The 24461-nt window shown below is 35.7% G+C and overlaps 1 protein-coding gene across 1 annotated transcript in view; it reads left to right on the top strand.

Annotated features, from left to right (window-relative positions):
- The window catches only part of ADRA1A (adrenoceptor alpha 1A), an 86711-nt gene that overhangs the window by 35711 nt on the left and 26539 nt on the right, over positions 1-24461 (top strand). The gene's annotated exons all lie outside the window — the stretch shown is intronic.

Raw genomic sequence — 24461 nt, 5'->3', positions numbered from 1 at the left:
AATATATTCTATACAATTCCTGCAGGCAAACCACCTCAGAATCTATTTTTCTGAATTTATGTCTTAATCCACTTCCCTTAGCTATACAGTTTACTTTAAAATTATAGTTTTTCATTTTTTCTTTCTCTTTCTCTCCTTTTCTTTCCATCTTTGTCTTCTTTCTCTTTCTTTTTTCTCCTTTTACCATCAAGAATAATTCCACCAATTCCCTCACAAAAGTATATGCTCCCTTTATATTCTGTATTTGCCTTCATTTTTTCTCCATTCATTCAGTTCCTACTAAGAGCAACTACAATCTGTCACATCTGTCCATTCTGCTATCAATGGGTACTTAACTGGCTTCTAGGCTTTTATCTCCAAACGGTAGTACACATTGTTGAACACAGTTGCCACTACCTCCACCAATTAGACTACTGTACTAAGAGGGGTTACTGTTTGGAAGAATGTGCATGCTTTTATACTAAACGTCTCTTAAAATTATATTATACCATTTTACAAAAACAAATCCCCAGACATCCCATCTGCAGAGAGAAGAAGGACTAATCTTTGGTCAGGATTTTGTGAAGATTCTTAGCTTTATCTCATAAAGACCTGAGCTTCTCTATTCTCTGTTGAAAGGGAGCTTGGGTAGGGAAAAATAAAATCATTGGATGGAGAAAACTCAGATCTTCCTCTAATGAAGGCATAATAATATGCTATTATGGAGTGGAGCTGAATCAGATCTTTTTGCCTGCTTTAGCTGACCAGCTGGGACACATGATGGCAAGGTGTGGGAGATTTACAGCACAGAAGCTGTTGCTGCTACCAGCAAAATTGAGAAATATAAAAAGGAGCACAAGTGAGCAATGGAGAAATAAAAGTGGGCATGGGGAAGTATTTATACAGTGTGCTTTTCCAGCACCCCAAATCATCTGTTGCTCACTATATTTGAGTGCATTATGCTTTTATTGCTGGAAGCAAATAGGAAGAGAACTGTCATGTTCTTGGTGTGCTCTGACTGAAAAAGAAAAAAAAAACAAGGCTTCTATTTATAAATTTAAAAAATAATTTTAGAATATTTGTTTTATCTCCTTCAATGCCCAAGACGTGTGACATGACATAGCCTGGTGAAGGCTATTTCCCAGCCAGATGTGTCTATATCTCTCTTGTGGGACACTGGACATGAAACATTGCACATTCTACCTCTCTCTTCTCTCAGCTTTTTTTTTTTTTATAACTCCTCTACTCTTTTTGGTATGTGGAATTATGCTGACCCTTTACGCTATTATGTGACATGCAATCATTATTCCTAATAAGCATTTTATAACTCAATCTATTTTTACCAATTGTTTCAAATCTTTCTTATTAGCTATGCTAGGCAAGCTATTATCTTAATCCTCTTACACTCATGTGAGAGTTTGACTAGTCAGCAAGTGATCTTGCCTTAACTGCCAAGGATACATGATTAAGTTTCAGCTCCAGAGACCCAATCTCCATAGCCCTTTCCCCAACCCCAGATTCCTTCCTCTTTAGTGCATCAGTGAGACCTAGGTAGTCCATTATCTAGGACTCTCTCAAACCAATTAACTTTGTAAAACATATATATATAAAGGTCTAGGTGATATTACAGTGGATAGGGTACTTGTTTTGCTTGCAGCAGACCCAAATTTAACCCCTGGCACCACAGAGCATTTTCCAAGATAACCAGGAGTGATCTCTGATCACTGAGTCAGGAGTAAGTCCTGATCACAATCTAGTGTGACACCCCCAAAAGTAGATAACAAGAACTCTTTTTCAGCATGCCCCTAACAATACTGGTTATTGCCCATCTTTTGATATATGATATCTTCACTTGTGTGATAAATCATAATTCTGCTTCACTTTGAATTTTTGAATAACAAGTAATGATAAATGCTGCCTGTATGTTCTCTTCAGGAAAGTCTCTCTCTGTTCAGTCACTCTCCTTTTCTCTCTTTATTGATGGTTTGTTGGCATGTTGTTTTTAAGCTTGGTGAGTGCTTTATGTAGCTTGTAATGAACCCTGTGTCTGATATATGGTGCACAAATATTTTTACCTTTCAATAGATATTCTTTAAGTTTCATCTAATTTTATTTTGCTACCCAACACCATTTGAGTTTGATGTAGTTACACTTTTTTGTGTGTGTTTTTGTTATTTTTTGCCAGTAAAGTCAAGCCACTGAAAACATCTCTGAAGCCCTTGTCTTGGAGAGTTTGGGCTATATTTTTTATCAATATATTTGACAAATTTTGGTATAATCTTGAGGTATTTAATCTACTTTGAATTAACTTTTGCATATGGTATAAAAATTGTATCCAATTTTATTCTTTGGTGTGTGTCTACCAGGTTTGACATAATCTTTGTGGAAAAAGACTTTTAAAAAACAACAAAAATAGAATTTTCATATGACTGTGAAATCCTACTTCTTGCTTTTTACCCCAAGGATAAAGAATTATTAATTCAGAAAATTTTGTACACATCTATGGTCAATGTAATGCTAATGCCAGAGCCAGAATATGGAAACAATGCAAATGTTCATGAGATGACTGGACGAAAAAGTTGTAGTAGAAATATGCAATAAAATTTTGTGCAGCTCACATCACAAAGAATGAGAAAAAACAGTGTTGGCGGGGATGTGGAGAGAAAGGAACTCTTATCCACTGCTGGTGGGAATGCCGTCTAGTTCAACCTTTATGGAAAGCGATATGGAGATTCCTCCAAAAACTGGAAATCGAGCTCCCATATGATCCAGCTATACCACTTCTAGGAATATACCCTAGGAACACAAAAATACAATACAAAAACCCCTTCCTTACACCTATATTCATTGCAGCACTATTTACCATAGCAAGACTCTGGAAACAACCAAGATGCCCTTCAACAGACAAATGGCTAAAGAAACTGTGGTACATATACACAATGGAATATTATGCAGCTGTCAGGAGAGATGAAGTCATGAAATTTTCCTATACATGGATGTACACGGAATCTATTATGCTGAGTGAAATAAGTCAGAGAGAGAGAAAAAAACACAGAATGGTCTCACTCATCTATGGGTTTTAAGAAAAATGAAAGACATTCTTGCAATAATAATTTTCAGACACAAAAGAGAAAAGAGCTGGAAGTTCCAGCTCACCACAGGAAGCTCATCACAAAGAGTGATGAGTTTAGTTAGATGAGTTAGTTAGTTCATTGGTGATGGGAATGTTGCACTGGTGATGGGTGGTGTTCTTTACATGACTGAAACCCAAACACAATCATGTATGTAATTAAGGTGTTTTAATAAAAAAAAATTTTGTGCAGCTGAATGAAAATCTGAAATCTTGTGGTTTGTTGTGATATTAATGTAAATGAAAGCCATCATGTTAAGTAAAATAAGTTAGAGGGAGATAAACAAAAACAAGAGGCTACCGCTCACTTGTGGTATATAGAAAAGCAAATTAAGGGATATAAATATTAAATGCGGCTAAACTTTTGCCTTGATTGAAAAGGCAATATTATCAAACATGGGCAGAGGGCCAGGGCAGAATGTACAAGGGACTGGAGATGGAGAGTCTTAGGTTCTTTGATGGTGAAGGTGGTGCTCAAGCTCATGAAAAATATAGTGTTGTAGCCATGTTACCTAAACTACAAGGAAAAATTTTAAGTGTAGGTAAATAGAGGGGTGAAAGGTGGCAGAGGAGAAAGAAAGGTGAGGGTATAGAAAGATCCTCGTCAACCTCACATCATATACACTACTATGACCTATATCAGTTCTGAGACACTAAAACATCATATTTTAATATTCTGAAGGAGTCGACACAACATCTATCGAAATAATTGACACAGTAATAAAATGTGCAATATATTTTGCCTGGTAGTGTACCCATATGTGTGTGACACAAACAGCTACATCAAATAAGTTAGAGGCTTACTCTCAAATACACCTGATGTCCCCTCCAAACACTTGGTATTCCATTTCCTGCACTACTCTAACACCCCCTTCCTACATACTCTCAGTATTTAAAAATAAGGGGCCACCATTTTCCTAATGAATCAGCCTACTCATTTTTCCTGTGTTGTACATTAGGATTTTATTACTTCCTCTGTTTAAACTCACTGGGATGTGTACAATGATGATCTTAAAGTTGAATGATAAGAATTATGTATCTCATATGAGGTTTCAATTATCAGTTTAGTGATTGTTCTGAGTTGCATTGCTGCTTTTTCCCCCTGGTCATAATGAGCTATAGAACCATAGATATGTAACTTCCAGCTGAATTTCTTTTATATTTAATTAAGATTTGATCAAATTACCTATGATTCATTTATCACTATTTCTTTTTTCCCTCCATTTATTGGATTATACATCTTAACCTTGTAATTTTTCCTCACAGGTGAAATTTAAAACTTAAGTGCCAAGGAATAGTTCACCAGAATGATACTTATGGAAAATATGAATAGAGTAGAATCTTTGCAACACTATTCTTTAAGGGGAAAATATCTATTTATTTTATCTTTTTTTAATGTTCTTCAGAAACTCTCTTACCTTTCTGTTGTTTCTTTTCTAAGCTTTCTTTCATAGATAATACTCAGAGTAATTTGAATTTACTTTGCTATTTGATCATTTTTAGCCCTCTTTTCCTCTTCCCATATAGTCTTAAATTTAGTCAAATTTTTCCAGATTCTAGTTTTGCCCCCTAGTGTGAGGTAACTTAAGATCTGTAAGTTGATACGTGAAAATTCTGTTTCCTGAAAAAGGCACATCTGAAAGTCATTAGTAGTTCTGGTTTGCTTACCAATTTCCAGTAATCACCTACTTAGTGTTATTCTGTTATTTTAGGAGATAATTTAGCAAAAATTATTATGTACCAATGATACAAAAAAATGCCAAAAAATTTTCATGCATTCAGCTCTATAAGGCCTATTTATAGCAATAATTTCAATTTTAAATGACATAACTTTTAGATCTAGTATGTGACAAAGTAAAGACTTGGATCACATTTGGGCTCTTATCCAGGATATTCCTCATGTGTTATAATGTGACCCAGAGTCAGAGTAATAGTAGACTGGAGTAAGAGGGCATAGGGCATTTCTTCCATGTGTCTAACCTGGGTTCAATCCTGGTACCCCATCTGGTCTATCAAGTCCTACCTGGAATACTTCCTGAAAATAGAGCCAAAACTAAGCCCCAAACACCCCTGGGTATGATTCTTAAACAAACAAACATAAAAGGCCATAGTTATAGTGTAGATAGGTAGGATGCTTGCCTCACATGTATCTGATCTAAATTTAATCCCCAGCACATGGTTTCATGAGCCCCCAGGTGTGGTGTGGTCCCTGAATGTAGATCTAGGAGTTAGCCAGTTAGGAACACAGCCAGATGTGGCCCAAAAACAAAACTAAAAAGCAAACAAAAAAGTTATAATGTAAATGATAACTAGGTTATAGATATGAGTTCTTTCACTTTTGGACTACCGACACAAATTTGAAAGCACTGAGTTAAGGTTATACCTAATAACATATCTATACCACAAATACATATAGAATCCTTTCTCTAGATAAATTAAAAGACAATTTGCTACAACCCAAGAGATAGAAAATGCCCTTTCACATGGTAAAAGAAGCAAAAGAACATGAACTGGGATGATAAGAACAAACTCTGCCAGGGTTCAGACCAGAAAAAAATAAGAAAAGACTAAATAATTATAGTACCTGAGGATAATAATATTTTAAAGGCCTTATGGATATGTTTTAATTTCCTTAAGTTATAATTTTAAAAAGAAAAGTATATTGTATTCCTGGCCCTCGTATAAAGCTTGACACAAGGCATGAAGCTTAACAACTACCATACAATGATAGTTGGAACTCATCACTCTGAACAAGAACTTGGTGCTGAAAGGGAATAAAGTGATATTCATGGCACCCCCTCATTGACAATAGTGTAAATCACAGTGTCAAAAAAGAGAGATTTAAAGAGGGAGAAGCAGGATGCCTGTCTCAAAGACAGGCAGAGGTGAAGGACAGGAAGAAAATGGGGACATTGGTTGTGGGAAAGTTGCATGGATGAAGAGCAGTATACATTCTATGACTGAAACCCACTATGAATATTTCTGTAACCATGTTAAAGAAATTATTATTTAAAAAGATAAAATGTATTGATATAAACATTATTTTATATTCATAAATATATTAAGTATAACATTTTTCAATATTTTGAAAGGGCATATGTAGCAATAGCCATAAGAGTGTTGAAAATAATGTGGCCCTATTTCTGCTTCCTAGTGTATCTCACTTTAAGAAGGCAGCAGAAAGGGTAGGAGCCTTGCTTCTTAGATATACCCTGCAGGAAAGTTGCCTTCCAATAAGAAACAACCTGCTATCAATTGAGAGCAGTAAGAAGATCATCCTAGGAGATAATCATGACAATAACTTTTTCTGTCTATTTGTCATTGCATTTTCCTAAGGTGAAATAGAGGATTTATCATCACACTATATGGGGACAGTCACAGAAAGAAATTGAATTTAAGATGCCCTTGATAGGTATGATGTACTTGCTCGGCTGCAACTAACAGTATGTTTTCATTATCTCTGTGATAATAATGAGAGAAAAATGTAGGTAAATTGATTATCTCCTAGGGAAGAAACCTTAATAAAGATTGCTATGAACAGAATTTTTTCTCTTGTAGTCAGTGACTACCTAGAACATTGGAGGTACTCAAGAAATAACTTCTGTGTTGAATTCAACTATATGACCCTGACAATCTGTTTTCTTGGTTTACCAAACTCATATTCTCATAAAAATCTCACTATGGAACTCAAGTACTTTTTCTGTTTTAAGTAAACAAGTCTATACTTAGTGTTATGCCAGAAATCCTGTGGAGTATACAAGAAAAATAAATGTTTTGTTATTTTTCCTAAGAAAGGTTAAATCAGAAGGGAAATCTAATTTGTATATATAATATAATCTTTATATAAGTTTGGACTTTGGATTTCTTTTTCTGGGGAGATTTGGGTCATACTCAGCAGTGCTAAGAGGTTACTCCTGTCTCAGAAATTACTCCTGGCAGGCTTGGGAGAACATATTAGATACCAGAGACCGAACCCAGTCCAGCTGTATGCAAGGCAAATGCTCTACGCACTATGCTATCACTCAGGCCTCTTGGGTTTACTTTTCTAAAGAAGCAATAGAATTTAAGTGAGGGTTGAAGAGTAAAGGAAAACTTGATGGAGATTACAGTTTGTCTGGGGAATTCAGAATAAGTAGGGCAATAGTAGAGTAGGGATTGGAAACTTTAGACAATATTGATAGATTGCAAATGTGATAATGATGGTCTTTGGATGATGGAAGAGCATAACATGGTTAGTTAAAATGTTCATGGTCTCTTTGTAGGTATGAAAGTTAGAGGATAGAAAGATGTTTGAAAAGCAGGAAGAAGAGAAAGAAAAGGAAAATAATGTACAGTTGAAGAGTAAGAAATATGATAAGAAGTAATGAGCAGCTTGAGTGAAAATAATTCACACAAAACACTTCTAAAGGAAATGTCCTTGCCTCTCCCTCTCAGCACAGAAAGGGGTACTGGGGCATGGAAAGATCTAGCAAGCTCAGCATAAAACCTGGATGTGAAGGATCTCTCTGCAACCTACAGGTATTATTGTTTTGAAGTCCAGGAAAAGTAAATGAAAATAGAGTGAACTTGATACATGGGTTCATTGTAATTCGCTTGCAGGCTATTTGCTTAAGAACAACTACTGAAGCAATTCAAATTAGGTGTCCAGTTAACAATGGAGACTACCTTCTCTTCCTATAGATTATAATGCAGGCAAACTCATGGATCAGAGAATCTTGATATATCTTTACCACAGAAATAAAGGTCTCATTTAGCATGATTTCTACCTGTTCTCTTGCAATTAATGGTTAAGTACTTGTCTCAGGCATTAGTCACTCTGAGCAAAGGAAAGGATGCTATGGTAATTGGCCATGTGGGTTTCATCACTTCTCTGGAGATTTTATTTGGCTCAAAGAGCACATTTTTACATAGGCTCTGTCTGCACTCTTTATTTAGCTAATTAAAGGGCTTAAGGAATGAGTTGGCATTGGGGTGACATTAAGGGGAGGGGGAGTAGTATATTTTAACAGGAAGATCGTGTGATTGAAAAAATATTTACATTTGATCCAAACTAATACATTTTCTCATCTATTATCGTCTCTTATATGGACAGTTGTATTATATACATTATCTTGTTGAATACTCGCAATAATCTTGTGATGATAATATTACTGCCCCAGAGATAAGGAAATTAAATTTTAAAGAGGCTGCCATGACTGAGGTTTGCCAGGAGAGAGCCTCGGAAATAGAACGAGAATTTTAACTGGGCTTAATTCCCACATACTGCTGTTTGTTATTAGTGTCTACTTAGTAAACAGTTCTGGAATAAGTCACTTCATCTCTCTAACTTTTACTTTTCTATAACTCTTCATCATTCTGTGAGAATGCTACTTCTGGGAACTATAACTGCTTTATGTTTTCAATTGACGGAAACTAATAAGCATCCTTTTACCATTCTTTGTGTGTATGTGTTAGAGAACTCTTTCTCCAGTTTTTCTTTATGTCCTGCATAGTTAGACAGGAACCGGTGTAAACAATTGGGGTTGAGTTAAGAGAGGCAAGAAAGAGAAAAGCAGTGATAACCATCAATGTTCAGTTTTCCAGTCCTGAGTTACATTTTCCAAATGAACTCAGAGCAGCATGATATTGGAGAAAGATCCAAGAATTGGAGTTTAAAGATTTCAATTCCAAGAATTCAATTTCAATTCAAATTCAATTTCAAATCATTGTGGGACTTAAACAAATCAGTGTTTAATTATGACCCTGAATTATCACATCTACAACTATTAAATGTGATCTATTTCACATTTCAAAAACTTAAAAAGACTTATAAAGACATTTCAAAAACTTACAAATACGAGGTGCAAATAATGGAATTATGATTTTGATGGAACTTTTGACACATATACCTCTGATTTTGATTCATATGATAAAAAGGGAGTAGAGAATTGGTAGCAGAATATACCAAGAACCCAGATAAATTTTTATTTATCCTGATTATCTCAAAGTACATCATTTTGTCCTTATTTCTAGGATAGAAGAAACATTTTTTTCATGGAATTCACACATGTTTTACGGTAATAAAGAATAATGTATTAAGAAATTTATCTACTTACCTTGAGTAAGTGTTCTAGAAAACCATGAAATGAGCTTACCAATGACTAATTTTTCCAGAGTCCCATTAGTAATCTATATCCATAATGAAGTCTATAAAGAGATTACCCTTAAGGACGTAAATAAAAATTGCTACCTATACCGAACTCCCAGCACAAAGCCAGCATGTAAGCAGAGAGAGTGGAAAACGTGTAGTATCATGTGGTCATGCCAGTGTGTCATACAAAGGAGCACACAGGATAAAGCATAGCCATATCCTTTGTCTCCTGATGTTGTTGCACCTCATTTTATAACATTTTTATTGTTATTATTCTGCCAATGCTAATTTTTAAAAATTAGTTGAGATGGAAATTATTCTTGAGTCAAAAAATTAACTGTGGCTAGTACCACAAGCTGTTGACTACCACGTCTTCAAAGAAATTTTGTTCTATTTTTCATATTCTCATGAATCCCATGAAGATTATTCTTATCATTGCTTATTACAGTGAGAGGCTGAATCCAATGCAGTACCCACTAGCCACATACAATAATGTCAATTTAACTGATTTGAAATTAAATCAGTTAACATTTTAGTTTCTCCTCCAGAGTAACTACTTTTTTGATTAATAACTGTAGTAAGATGTTTCCCAGAATAACTACTACCAAATTCCTGAGAGTTCTAGAGTTATCCCAGGTTGGGGAGGGGTTAAAGAGCACTTGTATTCTCAGGTGTTATGGGATAGGTACTTGGTGATTTTTTTTTTTTTGCAAAGAGGCTGGAGGTCAAATGAGTTTGGAAAATTCTTTTCTAATTTTTTTAGTCCCTCAAAACAATCTATGAGATCAATCAGTATGAAGGATGTAATTCTTGAAGAAGCTAATTAACTTTCTTGTTGAGATTATATACTCTGAAATATTAGTGGATATTGGCCAGTCTGACTACAAATCAGTGTATTACACTTCAGATAGATAAATGAAAAAAAATTACAAATTACATAGTGCTCTGATATTGGAACCTTGTATACAAGTAATATTATCATCAACAGTGTTGTCTGTCCATCATGGTGCCTCAGTAATAAATACTATTTTCTTTAAACTGGGCACAGTAGATAGTTGTAAAGTTTGAAGTGCATGTCTTGCATTTGCAAGGTCCCAAGTTTGGTCAGAACAGACACAAATGTTCCCCACTCTATACCAGAACCCCTGGGAATGCTCCTTGTGGCTTCCAACACTACCAATCCTAAGCATTGAACTGTCAGCCCCATACAGTAGGGATGAGTTTCATTGGGAGTATCCACTCGGCCCCTGATCACTACTAGGAAGGCCCTGAAATTTAAATTCAAAATGTAGTTTCACATAAAATTGTAAGAAATAGCGCAGAGAGTATGACTCAAAGGGGTAAGAGCAAATGCTTTGCATTAAGTGTGGCCCTAGGTTTGATTCCTCACACCCCTGGAGCCCAAGCATAAAAGGACACAAAATGTTGTAGACTTGTAAGAAATAACAGAAGGGGGGAGAGTGAGAGAGAGAGAGGGAGTGAGAGAGAGAGAGAGGAAGAGAGAGGTGGGGGAGGGAGTGAGGACAGTAGAGAGAGGGTGGTAAAGAGAGATTTCTTGTTTTTAGGTTTCCGCCAATAGTAATGTCTTCTAAGCCCATAGTACAATAGGGATCCCATCCCTATTTTCCTCTTTCTTGTGTCTCATGATGAGTCATTTAAGCCATTGTCAGAACGTTTAGAAGTCTTATTGCTAGTTGATCTTTCTATAACTTCTTTAGTTTCTGAACATTTGGTGGCTTCAGATGAACATTGGCATCTAAATCGGTGTGTTCCAACAGGATGGAGTTGTTATGACGCTGCCCCCTGGTTTAGGAATACCTAGCACTATTCCTGATACTGTGACTTTTGTGGGGCATGTTTTTGACTGCCAGGGCTTCTTGAAAAGACAGGGGTGGGGGGAGAGTGCCTGCACTGACTCCAAAAAAAGTACTGGTGTTAGGGGACAGAGCCATAGCACAGCGATAGGGAGTTTGCATTGCACGTGGCTGACCCAGGACAGACCTTAGTTTGATCCCCGGTATCCCATATGGTCCCCCAAGCCAGGAGCAATTTCTGAGCTCATAGACAGGAGTAACCCCTGAATGTCACTGCGCATGGCCACTGGATGTGGCTCCAATTCAAAACAAAACGAAACCAACCAACCAAAAAAAAAAAAGGCAGAAGTACTGGTGATATCAGCTGAAATACTGGCATCCCAGGAGTTTGGTCAGCTTTATGTCTCTGCAGGGAGTCATAAATAAGTGAAGACGGCCATTGATAAAATGGCAATTATAGTGATGGGTGCAGCAGGTACAACCTCTCCAGAGAGTGCCAGCTTTCAGCTGCATGGCTGGTCTACCCATAATTTTTCATGGCTTGGTTTACATCTCTTTTGAGAACAGCCTGAGATTATGCAGCTGACTGAGTGCCAGTTTCTTGATCCACTGGTCTTTTATTGAGCACTAAAGGATATTTCCACATTCTAACTATTATAAACAGTGCTGCAATGAATATAGTAGTGCAGAGGGCATTCCTGCACTGTGACTTTGGCTCTCTAAGGCATATTCCCAAGAACAGTATTGCTGGGTCATATGGGCACACCATTTCTAGTATTTTGAGGAATGTTCATATTGTTTTCCCAAAAGGCTTCAGTCGACATTCCCACCAGCAGTGAGAGCCCCTTTCTCCTCACATCCATGCCAGCACTGGCTGTTCTTATTCTTTGTGATGTGTGCCAATCGATGTGGTGTGAGATGATATCACATTGTTGCTTTGATTTGCATTTCCTTGATGATTAATTATGTGAAGCATTTTTTATGTACCTTTGGTCATCTTTATTCTTTGAGGCAGTTTCTGTTCATCTCTTCCCATTTTTGGATGGGGTTAGATTTCTTTTTTCTTGTTAAAGTTTACCAATGCTGGGGCCAAAGAGATAGCACAGTGGTAAGGCTTTTGCCTTGCATGCGTCCAACACAGGATTACAAAATATGTCTATTTACATATACTTATAGAAAAAATGCACTTTTTCTTATTCCTTCCATTAATCAGAGTTAAAAGCCCTGAGTATTTTAGATAAATATAAAACATTCAGGGATCAAGTTAATGTCCTAGTCAATGACATGCATGTCTATTAACCTAGTTTAGTCTCTGGTGACTCAGGGCTTGAGCCAATTCACATGCTTTGGCCCTTGCCTTGCTGGTCATGTTGGCTGAGACATGCTGGGAGGAGCCCCCAGACATTCTGAGCAGTAGTTAGGAATCCTTCCACACCAAAAAGAAGATTCTGAAAGATGGAGAGAAGAAAGACTAGTTGGAAGCTTTCAGAACCAGTAAACAACACACTGAAAAGTTTCTTAAGTTTCTCTGCATTATTTCTTTGATTTTTATTGGTGTAGAAGTTGTTCCACATCTGAATGTGTATGGGGCTTACTCCTGGCACTTTGTTTAGATAATGGTGTGACTCAGGGAACCATATAGGGTGCTAGAGATGGAACCCAGGCTGACATGTAAAATTCAAATAGCCTTATATTGTATATTATCTTAGTTTCTAGGTTTCCTGAGTTTCTTTCATTGCTCCACTTTTCACATATTTGCCAGAGTAAAATGTTTACAAAATAATTGAACTATATGATACTATATAATGTCAAAGAAAGTTGTTTCAAAATATAGTCATTAATTGCATTGAGATATTTTGCTAAACAAATAATTGCAGCAAAATGGTGGTGCCAATATACTGGATTATATAATTCAGAAATATCATTGTCTAAGCTTTCTAGGTTAGTAATATCACATTATAGGAAGTTCACATATTGATAAAAATAACCTTATAATATATTTTGTAGAACATGGTCTAGTTTTTAAATATGCATGATTATATAATAAAATACTAGTTGAAAATAAAATGATATAGAAAGATAGAGCATGGAAGACTGAACCAAGAGAAAAAAAAGAGTGGCTATATTAATTTCACACAAACTAGGTTTTGAAGTTTGGAAATTACTTCAATGCAGAGTATCATTAAACCAAGAAAATGTATTTGACCTAAATGTTTATGTTTACTGAAAAGCCAAATTCCTGGTTAAATCTAAAAATTTCAACATTCCACTCTCAATAATTGATTACTAACAAGAGAGTAAGTCAGTAAGATGTTAAAAATCTAACACACTATTGAGAAAATGTATTTGTAGAATACTCTACCCAGCATCAATACAAACACATTTATTAATTATCTAAAGAATAGATAGCATGCTATGTACCCTATTTTCAACCACAACAAAGGCAAAATTAAACTCTTATATGCTCACATAGTAAAACTGACCAAGAAAATATATAGAGGATACAAATTTAATATCAGGAATGAAGTGAAATCTCATTATGAAGCCTGAGACATTGAAAGATTGAGAGAATACAATAAACAATTCTGCACACATAATTTAACAATTAGATTAAATAGACTAATTTTATGAACAGTACAAAGTACCACAACTCACTCATTATAAAATAAATCATTTAAATTACTTTATAGTTCTTAATAAAATATAATTCACAGTTTATAAAGTAATTAACAAGAAATTCTCAGACCCAGATGGCTTCAGTAAAGAAGCTATTCTATAAGAGTTAGCACCAATCATGCACACACTTTCAGAAGATAGAAAAAAACTGAATTTATACCAGAACTAAAAACGAAGGGAGGGAAGGAAGGAGTGAGGAAGGAAATTTTTTGGTTTGAGGTCATGCTTGGTTGTACATGGATACTACTCCTGGATACAAATCCACAGGCCTCCACTGTGAGCAATATATATTTAGCTTTTTGATATAACTCTAAGTACCACTTAGAAGAGTACTACTCTTCTAAAATTTATGTGGAAAAAAAACTGTAACAGATAAAACTCTAAAGAAACAACTGCTAAATTTCAAAACCTTAGAAACTGAAGCAGAAAGCCTTACCTTTACAGAGTTTTCTTTGTGACACAGAAGAGCCATTTTCAGCCCAGGTCACCCCAAAGGGGAAAAAAAGCATCTGGACAAGGGGAAGATTTCTCCAGCCATCATTCAACCATACAGTTCCAAGAAATTGCGGCAGCGTACAGAGCAGCAGTGACTTTGTGACAGAAGAGCAATTTTTGTCCTAAGTCAATTTGAGACCAGGCATTTCTTCTAGTCAATGAGTCATGCTGCAACACATAAAAAAACACCACCACACTGCAACAAGTCACAATGAAAAAGAAATGCAAAACTATACTTGCTAAATGAATATGATAGTTCTGAAGACCCAACTAGTATCAGCATACTATTTAACCTCTCTGATAAGGTCTTTAAGAGGAAATGTTGAGAATATTCAAAAAACTCAAAGAAACCATGAAGAGCAGACAGTTACAATAAGACTCAAGATGATATGAGAATAGAAAGGAGAAGATTTCAATCAAAATGACAAAATTAAAAAACTTAGTAGCTGAAATAAAAAACCTACTGGAAGAACTCATCAGCAGAGTAATAGTTGGTGAGAACCAAATCAGTGAACTGCATAATACCACCAGAAAACAGCAGAAGATGGAAAGGTGTTTTAAAATAAATGAATCGAAGATGGAAAATATTCTCAAAACAAATGAACAAATGACAATTGAACTTAAGGATAAATTAAACAAGAAACAAAATAAGAATCATTAGTGTCCTACAGTGGCAGGAAGAAAACCCCTATACAGAAGCAATATTCAAAGACATCATTTTTGAGAAGGTCCCAAAGCTGAAGAGTGCTTTTTAGCTGGTACTCTTCAGGAGTACCAACTATGAATACCTCAAGACACATCCTAGTCACAATGATGAAAAAACCATAAATAGAATACTGAATGCAACAAGATCAATAAAGGAAATATAAAGAGCATCCTTACTATGCAACTCTTCATGTCTGAAGGTAGTGGTGGATTATAGTGAGAAAACTCAATAAAATGATTGCTCTACCAATAATACTTCACCCAGTAAGACTCACATTCAAGTTTGGAGGAAAGATATACAGATTAAAAGATAAACAACAGCCCAGGAACTTTACAAATAAAAAACCAGCTTTAAAAAAAAATTGGGGGCCGGGTGGTGGCGCTAAAGGTAAGGTGCCTGCCTTGCCTGTGCTAGCCTTGGACAGACCACGGTTCGATCCCCCGGTGTCCCATATGGTCCCCCAAGCCAGGAGCAACTTCTGAGCACATAGCCAGGAGTAACCCCTGAGCGTTACCGGGTGTGGCCCAAAAAAAAGATTGAAGAGGCAAGACAAATGCAACAAACACACACAAAATTCCCCAACAATATTCTCTCCCAATACCAATGAAATAAATGTACCAATTAAGAGACAATGAGTGGCAAAATGGATCAGAAAATTGAATCCAATATTTAGTTGCCTACAAGAAACACATTTCGATGATCAGCTCAAACACAGACTCAAAGTCAAAGGTTGGAAGGCAATCCTTTCAGTAAACAATTCCCTTAAAAAAGCTAGCATAGCCATATTAATATCAGAGGCACATACTTTAGAATTAAAAAGATAGTAAGAAAACAGAAACTGATTATTAATAATCAGTGGATATGCACATCAGGAAGAAATCACACTTCTAAACATATCTATACCTAATGAGGAGCCAGCAAAACTTAAAACAACTACTAATAGACTTAAAGTAAGATATCATTAGCAACATAATAGTAGCTGGAGACTTTAATACCAAGTGTCACCTCTTCATAGAGCAACCTGACTAAAACTGAATGAGAATATACTGGATTTGAAGGAAGAATGGGAAGAGATGAGCTGATTAGATATATAGAGGGTTTTTAATTCCCAATAAATCAAATGCACATTTTTCCCAATGCACATGGGAGATTTTCCAAGATATGTCACATGCTGTGTCATAAAATATACCTTTATAAAATCAAGAGGAAAAAATTGTATCAACTATCATTTCAGACCATAATGGACTAAAACTATAAGTTTATCACAAACAGACACAGAGAAATAATGTTAGCACCTGGAAATTCTACAGACTAGCCAATGGGTTAGAGAGGAAACCAAAGAGGAAATAAAAAGATTCCTGAAAACAAAAGAGGACATCAAAAGATTCCTGGGGAGAAAAATGAGACTTAGGATAGAGATTATCAAAATTTGGGGGGCACAGTAAAATAGGTATTAAGAATAAAATTTATATTTGTATTAAGAGTAATTTATATTTTAATTATATATTAAGCATAAATTTTAATTTATATTAAGAGTAAAATTTATAGCTTTGCAAACATTCATTAGGAAGAAAGAACTGGCCTTCAAAAATAACTTAACCTACCAGATTAAGAAATTGGAGATTACTAAGAAAATGAGCTAAAAACAGGCAGGAGAAAGGAAATGATCAATTGTAGAGCAGAAATTGATGAACTACAAACCTAGGAAAAATTCAGAATAACAATGAAATCAAGACTGAGACTGAGTTCTTTGAGAAAAAAATCAAGACTCACAAAGAAAGAGAACCCTAATAAATGGAATCAGAAATAAACAATATGTATATCATAGCAGACACTACAGATATTCAAAGGCTGAGATTAATTTGAGAATCTTTATGCCACAAACCAAGAGAACCTGAAAAAAATAGATCAATTCAATGACTCCTGTAGCCTTAGGTTGAACTAAGATGATGTAGATTACCTAAATAGACCTATCATTATTGAGGAATTGAAATGGTAATCAGAGAGATTTTCAAAATCAAAACCCAGACCTATATGGTTTCATTAGTGAATTCTTTCAAACCTTTAAAGAGGTTTGACAATTGTTTACAGGTTCTTTTGGGAAACTATTGAAACAGAAACACTCCCAAATAGTTCTATGAAGCTAAAATCACCTGATGCCCAAAGCAGAAAGAACATCACAAATAAAGAGAATTACAGGCTGATATGCTTGATGAACACAGATGCAAATATTCTCAACAAAATACTAACAAGAGAATCCAAAAACTCATCCAAAAGGTCATACACCATGACTAAGTAGGGTTAACCTCAAGGATTCAAGGATGTTTTAACATACACAACATAATTCATCATATCAAGGAAAGAAAAAAAGTATATGATATAGCAATAGTTTGAGATAAAGCATGTGACAGATCTCCACCCTTTCAAGGTAGAAATTTTCAACAAGATAAGGATTGAAAGAAGTTTCCTCAAAACCATTTATCACACTCATGGCAAACATTATATTCAATAAAGAAAAATTAAAATTTTCCTCTAAGTTCTGGCACAAGAAAAAGTTGTCCACTCTTTCCACTTCTGGTCAAAATAGTACTCAAAGTACTTATCACAGCTATTGAGTAGGGAAAGATATCAAGGGCATCCAAATAGGAAAGGAAAAAGTCAAGTCCTTACTGTTTGTATATGTTTGTATACTTATCACAGCTATTGAGTAGGGAAAGTCCTTACTGTTTGTATATGTTTGTATACTTATCACAGCTATTGAGTAGGGAAAGATATCAAGGGCATCCAAATAGGAAAGGAAAAAGTCAAGTCCTTACTGTTTGTATATGACATTACACTATAACTAGAAAATCCTAAAAAAATAAAAATCAAAGTAAAGATAAAATTAAAAATATTTTAAAAAGATTACAAAAATGTTAGAAAAATTAGATTTTTAGGACTTTGCAGGCTACAAAATTGATATGCAAAAATTCATGAATTTCTATGTATAAATAATAAAAAGAAGAAAGGTATATTTAACCAAAAAATGACCTGTTTACAACAGTGCTTCAGACAAATAATTACCTTGGAATTAACTAAAGAGGTATAAACCTATACAAAGAATACTAAAGAGTGCTTCAAGACATAAAAAGACACAAAAAATGGAAACACATTCCAAGACGATTAATGCTTAACATCATTAGAAATGGCAATATTTCCCAAGTATTGTACTTTGTACATATTAATGCAATTCCTAACAGGATATCCATGATAATTTTCAAAGAAATAGATAAACACTGCTGAAATTCATATGAAACAATAAACTTCAACAAATAGCTACCACAATACTTGGGAAAAAGATGGAAGTCATCCTTTTCCCAACTTCAAGCTGTAATATAAAGCAGTAGTCATTAAAACAGGCTCTGAGATCTATGTAATAGAGTTGAGCATTCTAAAATAGACCCTCAAGTTCATGATTAATTAATTTGATAAAGGAGCAATAAATATGAAGTGAAACAAAGAAAAGCTTCAACAACTTTTGCTGAGCAAACTAGTCAACTACATGCAAAAAGAGTGAACCCAGGCCTCTCTTAAATGCTGTGCACAATAGTCAAATCAAAGAGTGAACCCAGGCCTCTCTTAAATGCTGTGCACAATAGTCAAATCAAAATAAATACTTTGGTATCAGAGCTTAAAACATACTATACATAGATGAAAATACTATACATAGATGAAAATATAGGCAGAACTCTCCACGACATTGAAGCTAAAGACATTTTCAAGGATGACACCACTGATCAAGTAAGTGGGAGCAAAGATAAACAAGTGGAACTAAATGAAACTAAGAATCATCTACATGTCAAAGGAAATGGTGACCTCAATACAGAAATAGCCCACAGAATAGGAAAAAGTATTTACAAAATAATCATCCGATAAAGATATAGGGCATTGATAAACTTTTTTTTTCAGGCTTTTGGGTCACACCCAGCATTGCTCAGGGGTTACTCCTGGCTCTGTGCTCAGAAATCACTCCTGGCAGGCTTGGGGGACCATATGGGATGCCGGGATTTGAACAGGGGTCCATCCTGTGTTGGACTCATGCAAGGCAAAAGCCTTACCGCTGTGCTATCTCTTTGGCCCCAGCATTGGTAAACTTTAACAAGAAAAAAGAAATCTAACCCCATCCAAAAATGGGAAGAGATGAACAGAAACTGCCTCAAATAATAAATAAAGATGGCCAAAGGTACATAAAAAATGCTTCACATAATTAATCATCAAGGAAATGCAAATGAAAACAACAATGTGATATGATCTCACACCACATAGATTGGCACACATCACAAAGAATAGGAACAGCCAGTGCTGGCATGGATGTGAGGAGAAAGGGGCTCTCACTGCTGGTGGGAATGTCGACTGAAGCCTTTTGGGAAAACAATATGAACATTCCTCAAAATACTAGAAATGGTGTGCCCATATGACCCAGCAATACTGTTCTTGGGAATATGCCTTAGAGAGCCAAAGTCACAGTGCAGGAATGCCCTCTGAACTACTATATTCATTGCAGCACTGTTTATAATAGTTAGAATGTGGAAACATCCTTTAGTGCTCAATAAAAGACCAGTGGATCAAGAAACTGGCACTCAGTCAGCTGCATAATCTCAGGCTGTTCTCAAAAGAGATGTAAACCAAGCCATGAAAAATTATGGGTAGACCAGTCATGCAGCTGAAAGCTGGCACTCTCTGGAGAGGTTGTACCTGCTGCACCCATCACTATAATTGCCATTTTATCAATGGCCGTCTTCACTTATTTATGACCCCCTGCAGAGATATAAAACTGACCAAAACTCCTGGGGTGCCAGTATTTGAGCTGACATCACCAGTACTTTTGCTTATTTTTGGGGGGTGGGTTTTTTTGTTTGTTTGTTTTGATTTGATTTGTTTTGGGGCCACATCTAGTGGCCACATGCAGTGACGTTCAGGGGTTACTCCTGTCTATGAGCTCAGAAATTACTCCTGGCTTGGGAGGACCATATGGGATACCTGGGGTCAAACTAAGGTCTGTCCTGAGTCAGCCACGTGCAATGCAATCTCCCTATCGCTGTGCTATGGCTCTGTCCCCTAACACCAGTACTTTTTTTGGAGTCAGTGCAGGCACTCTCTCCCCACCCCTGTCTTTTCAAGAAGCCCTGGCAGTCAAAAACATGCCTCACAAAAGTCACAGTATCAGGAATAGTGCTAGGTATTCCTAAACCAGGGGGCAGCGTCATAACAACTCCATCCTGTTGGAACACACCAATTTAGATGCCGATGTGCATCTGAAGCCACCAAATGTTCAAAAACTAAAGAAGTTATAGAAAGATCAACTAGCAATAAGACTTCTAAACTTTCTGACAATGACTTTAATGACTCATTGTGAGACACAAGAAAATCATATTACTTGTGACATAGATTATAGGTTCATTGGTTGTACTAGGGTACAGTAACTTTGTTAGTCAATACTACAAAATTTGACATTATTGTAACTATATAAATAATAATTAATTTTTAATTTAATTTAAAATAAAAAATAGCAATTGGTGTCAGAGTAGCAGCGATAGTACAAGGAGCAATGTACTTGCATTGCATTCAATCAAGGCCAGTTCAATCTCCAACACCACAAATGTTCCCTGGACATTGCCAGGAGTGATCTCTGAGCACCGAGTCAGGCATAAGTCCTGAGCATGACCGGGTATGGCCCCCCAAAAAGCACAAACACAAAAGCATTTGCTTTGCAAAAGGCTTGCTAAGATGATTGAAAAGTATGCTAAGAACTTAGAAAAGTATTTTTAAATATATAGTTCCTCAAAAATGACTGATATTTAGACTTCAGAAGGAGCACTGAGAATACAATCCAGCCCAAGAAGTTTTGCAAAATACATGAATGATACTTTACTGAATATATACATATAGCAAAAGAGTATATAATAATTTAACTGGTATCATTAGCCATAAGCAAAAAATATATATAAACCTCAATTTGATATCATATATATCAAAATGATTAAAATAAAAAATAGTGACAACAAAAGATATGTGTGATGATTCAGAGAAACTGGATCTCTCCTAAATTGCTACTGTCAATGTAAAATGATACAGACACAGTGAAACACTTAATGTTTTTTGAAACCTAAATATCCAACTACCATACATCTCAGTAATTCAGTAATTGCATTCTTGGGCAGTAATCCCAAAGAAGAAAAATTATGCTCACACAAAAGTCTGCACAAGAATATTTATAGCAGAGTCATTTGTAATAGTTCCAATCCAGAAACAACCCAGATGTTCTTCAGCAAGTGTGTGGTTATTAAACAAACTGATACATTTCCATTTAACAAGAAAAAGAAACTACTGGTGGTACAAGATTCAGTCTCTGCATGAATCTTGAGAGTATTATGCTGAGTTAAAAATAAGTGTAAAAATATTACATGTCGTAAGACTCTGCCACAGTTATAGAAATGTGGAACACATCATTGGTAGTCAGAGACTCAGAAGAAAGAGGAAAATAGAGATGGGATCTTTTAAGTGTTACATTTTTTTTTATCTCAACTATATCAGTGTCATATCCTGGCTGTAATATTGTACTATGGGCTTAGAAGACATTACTATCGGAGAAAACCTAAAAACAGGAAATCTCTCTCTACCACCCTCTCTCTACTGTCCTCACTCCCTCTCCCACCTCTCTCTTCCTCTTTCACCCTCTCTCTCCCTCTCTCTCTTTCACTCTCTCCCCCCCCTTTCTGTTATTTCTTACAAGTCTACAACATTTTGTGTCCTTTTATGCTTGGGCTCCAGGGGTGTGAGGAATCAAACCTAGGACCACACTTAATGCAAAGCATTTGCTCTTACCCCTTTGAGTCATATTCTCTGCGCTATTTCTTAACAATTTTATGTGAAACTATATTTTGAATTTAAATTTCAGGGCCTTCCTAGTAGTGATCAGGGGCCGAGTGGATACTCCCAATGAAACTCATCCCTACTGTATGGGGCTGACAGTTCAATGCTTAGGATTGGTAGTGTTGGAAGCCACAAGGAGCATTCCCAGGGGTTCTGGTATAGAGTGGGGAACATTTGTGTCTGTTCTGACCAAACTTGGGACCTTGCAAATGCAAGACATGCACTTCAAACTTTACAACTATCTACTGTGCCCAGTTTAAAGAAAATAGTATTTATTACTGAGGCACCATGATGGACAGACAACACTGTTGATGATAATATTTCTTGTATACAATGTTCCAATATCATAGCACTATCAGAGTTCATTTTCCTCCACAAATGTTCCTTCTCATCCACCATTTCCCTCAGTAGGCTCATTTTTTTGTATATAAATTCTCAGATTCTGATGTCTTTAGCCACTTATTACTCCCTTTATTTTCTTATAGTCTACATACTAAAGATATAATTCTCTATCTGTCCCTTTCCTATGCCTTCCTTCAACATAATACCTTCTTCCAACCCAATTTGCATAATTTCCTTTTTGTAATATTGATTAGTATTTAATTCTGCATGAATACTACAATTTTTTATTCAGTCATCTGTTCTTGGACACGGGTTGTTTTCAAATCAAATGCTGCTGCACTGTTTTGGTTTGGGGCTCTTACAGTAGATAACAAGAAGTGCAATGTCTGGGTGAATTCTTAGTTTTTTGAGAAATGCCCATATTGCTTTTCAAAGAGGGTGAACCAGTAGCCATTCTCACCAGCAGTGAATTAGGGTTCTTTTTACTTACATTTGCACTAGAGCTTGTTTGGGTTCTATTTTTAATGAATTCTAATCTCAATAATGTTAACTTATTTAAAATTTTTATTTCTATTATTTTTATTTTTATTAATATGATTTTAATGTATTATTTATAATTTGGGGGCCATACATGGTGGTGCTTAGGACTTACTCCTGTCTCTGTATTTAGATATTTCTTCTGGCAGCCTGGGGGGACCACATGGGATGCCAGGGATCAAATGGGTTGAAAATTGCCTTACCTGCTGTACTATTACTCTAGTACTATATTTGACTTTTTGAAGCACAATTGTGAGTATAATTGAGATTTTAATTCCCTCTTTCTTCTTGTTTGGATAGAAAAATGCCATGGATTTCTTCATGTCAGTATTTTAACCTGTCACATTATTGTGCAAGTTTATTGTTTCTAGAAGAATATTTTTAGGATTCTAAAATTAATTTTCTAAGTAAATTTAGTTTTCTAAGTATAGCATCTTGTCACCTGCAAAATAGTGATAGTTTGACACTTCCTTTTCTAATATAAACTATTCTCTTTTCCCTTACCCTTTTCTAATATAGACTATTCTCTTTTCCCTTACTACCTCTTGTCTAATTGTAAAGTGGGGGATTTTGTCTTATGCCTATCTTAGAAGGAAGATTTTTAGCTTTTCACAATTGAGGATGATGTTAATTGTGGATTTGTTGATATTTGTCTTCAAACATATTGAGCAAAGTTACTTAGATTCCCATCTTATTAAGCTTTTATTGTGAATGAGTGTAGATCTTATCACATTCTTTTTCTGCATTTGTTGATATAATAACGGGATTTTTATATTTTCTTACATTGATATGTTGTTATACATGGATTAACTTGGATATATTCAAGCACCCTTGCATTCCTAGGATAAAAATTCACGTGATTGTACTGGATGATCCTCTTTGATGTATTAGTGGATTTTGTTTGCTAATATTTTGTTGAGAATACTTGCATCTATTATTTTGTTGAGAATACTTGCAGATATGCTTTTGCTTGCTTTTTTGATATAAGGGTAAAGTTTGCCTCTATTTCTTTGATTTTCTAAAAAAGCCTGAGAAGAATTGGAAGTACATAGCCTTTTTATAGGTATGGGGCAGTCCTCAAAAATTATTCCTGGATCTGTGTTCAGGAACCACTTTCTATTACTTTTGGTGAGGTTGGGGGACAATATGGGATGCGGGGATCAAACCCAGGTCAGTTATATGCAAAACAAATGCTCTACCTGCTCTGCTATTGCTCCGGCCCCAGAAGTAGGTAGTCTTTAAAGATTTGAAATGATTCACTAAAAAATCTACCTGAGCCTTATATTTTGCTCTTGAGGAGGCTTGATTCCCATTTTGAGTAACTGGTTTGTTACAGTTCTTTGTTTATAAGGGCGTAAGTGTGAAAAAATTATGTTTCTTCTCCAATTCAATGGAAAAGATATTTTTATAGGGTCAGAGAATAGTACAGCAGGTAAGAAGCTTGCATGCAACCTACCCAGGCTCAATCCCTGGCATCCTATACGGTCCCATGAGCACTGCTAGAAATGATTTTTAGCTAATATTTGCTGTTTTGTTTGGGACCACACTCAGCTGTCTTCAGAGCTTACAGCTGGCTCTTAACTCAAGGATCACTTCTAGCAGGCCCAGGGTCCACATGAGATGCCAGAGATTGGATAGTGGTTAACCATTGGGACCAAATGGGATGCCAGAGACTGAACTGTAGTTAACTATTTGAAAGGCAGCACCCTACTTATTGTACTATCATTCCATGTTCCCCAA

The sequence above is a fragment of the Suncus etruscus genome, chromosome 3, assembly GCF_024139225.1.
Source record: "Suncus etruscus isolate mSunEtr1 chromosome 3, mSunEtr1.pri.cur, whole genome shotgun sequence".
NCBI lineage: Eukaryota > Metazoa > Chordata > Mammalia > Eulipotyphla > Soricidae > Suncus > Suncus etruscus.
This window is presented reverse-complemented; position numbering and strand designations above follow the sequence as displayed.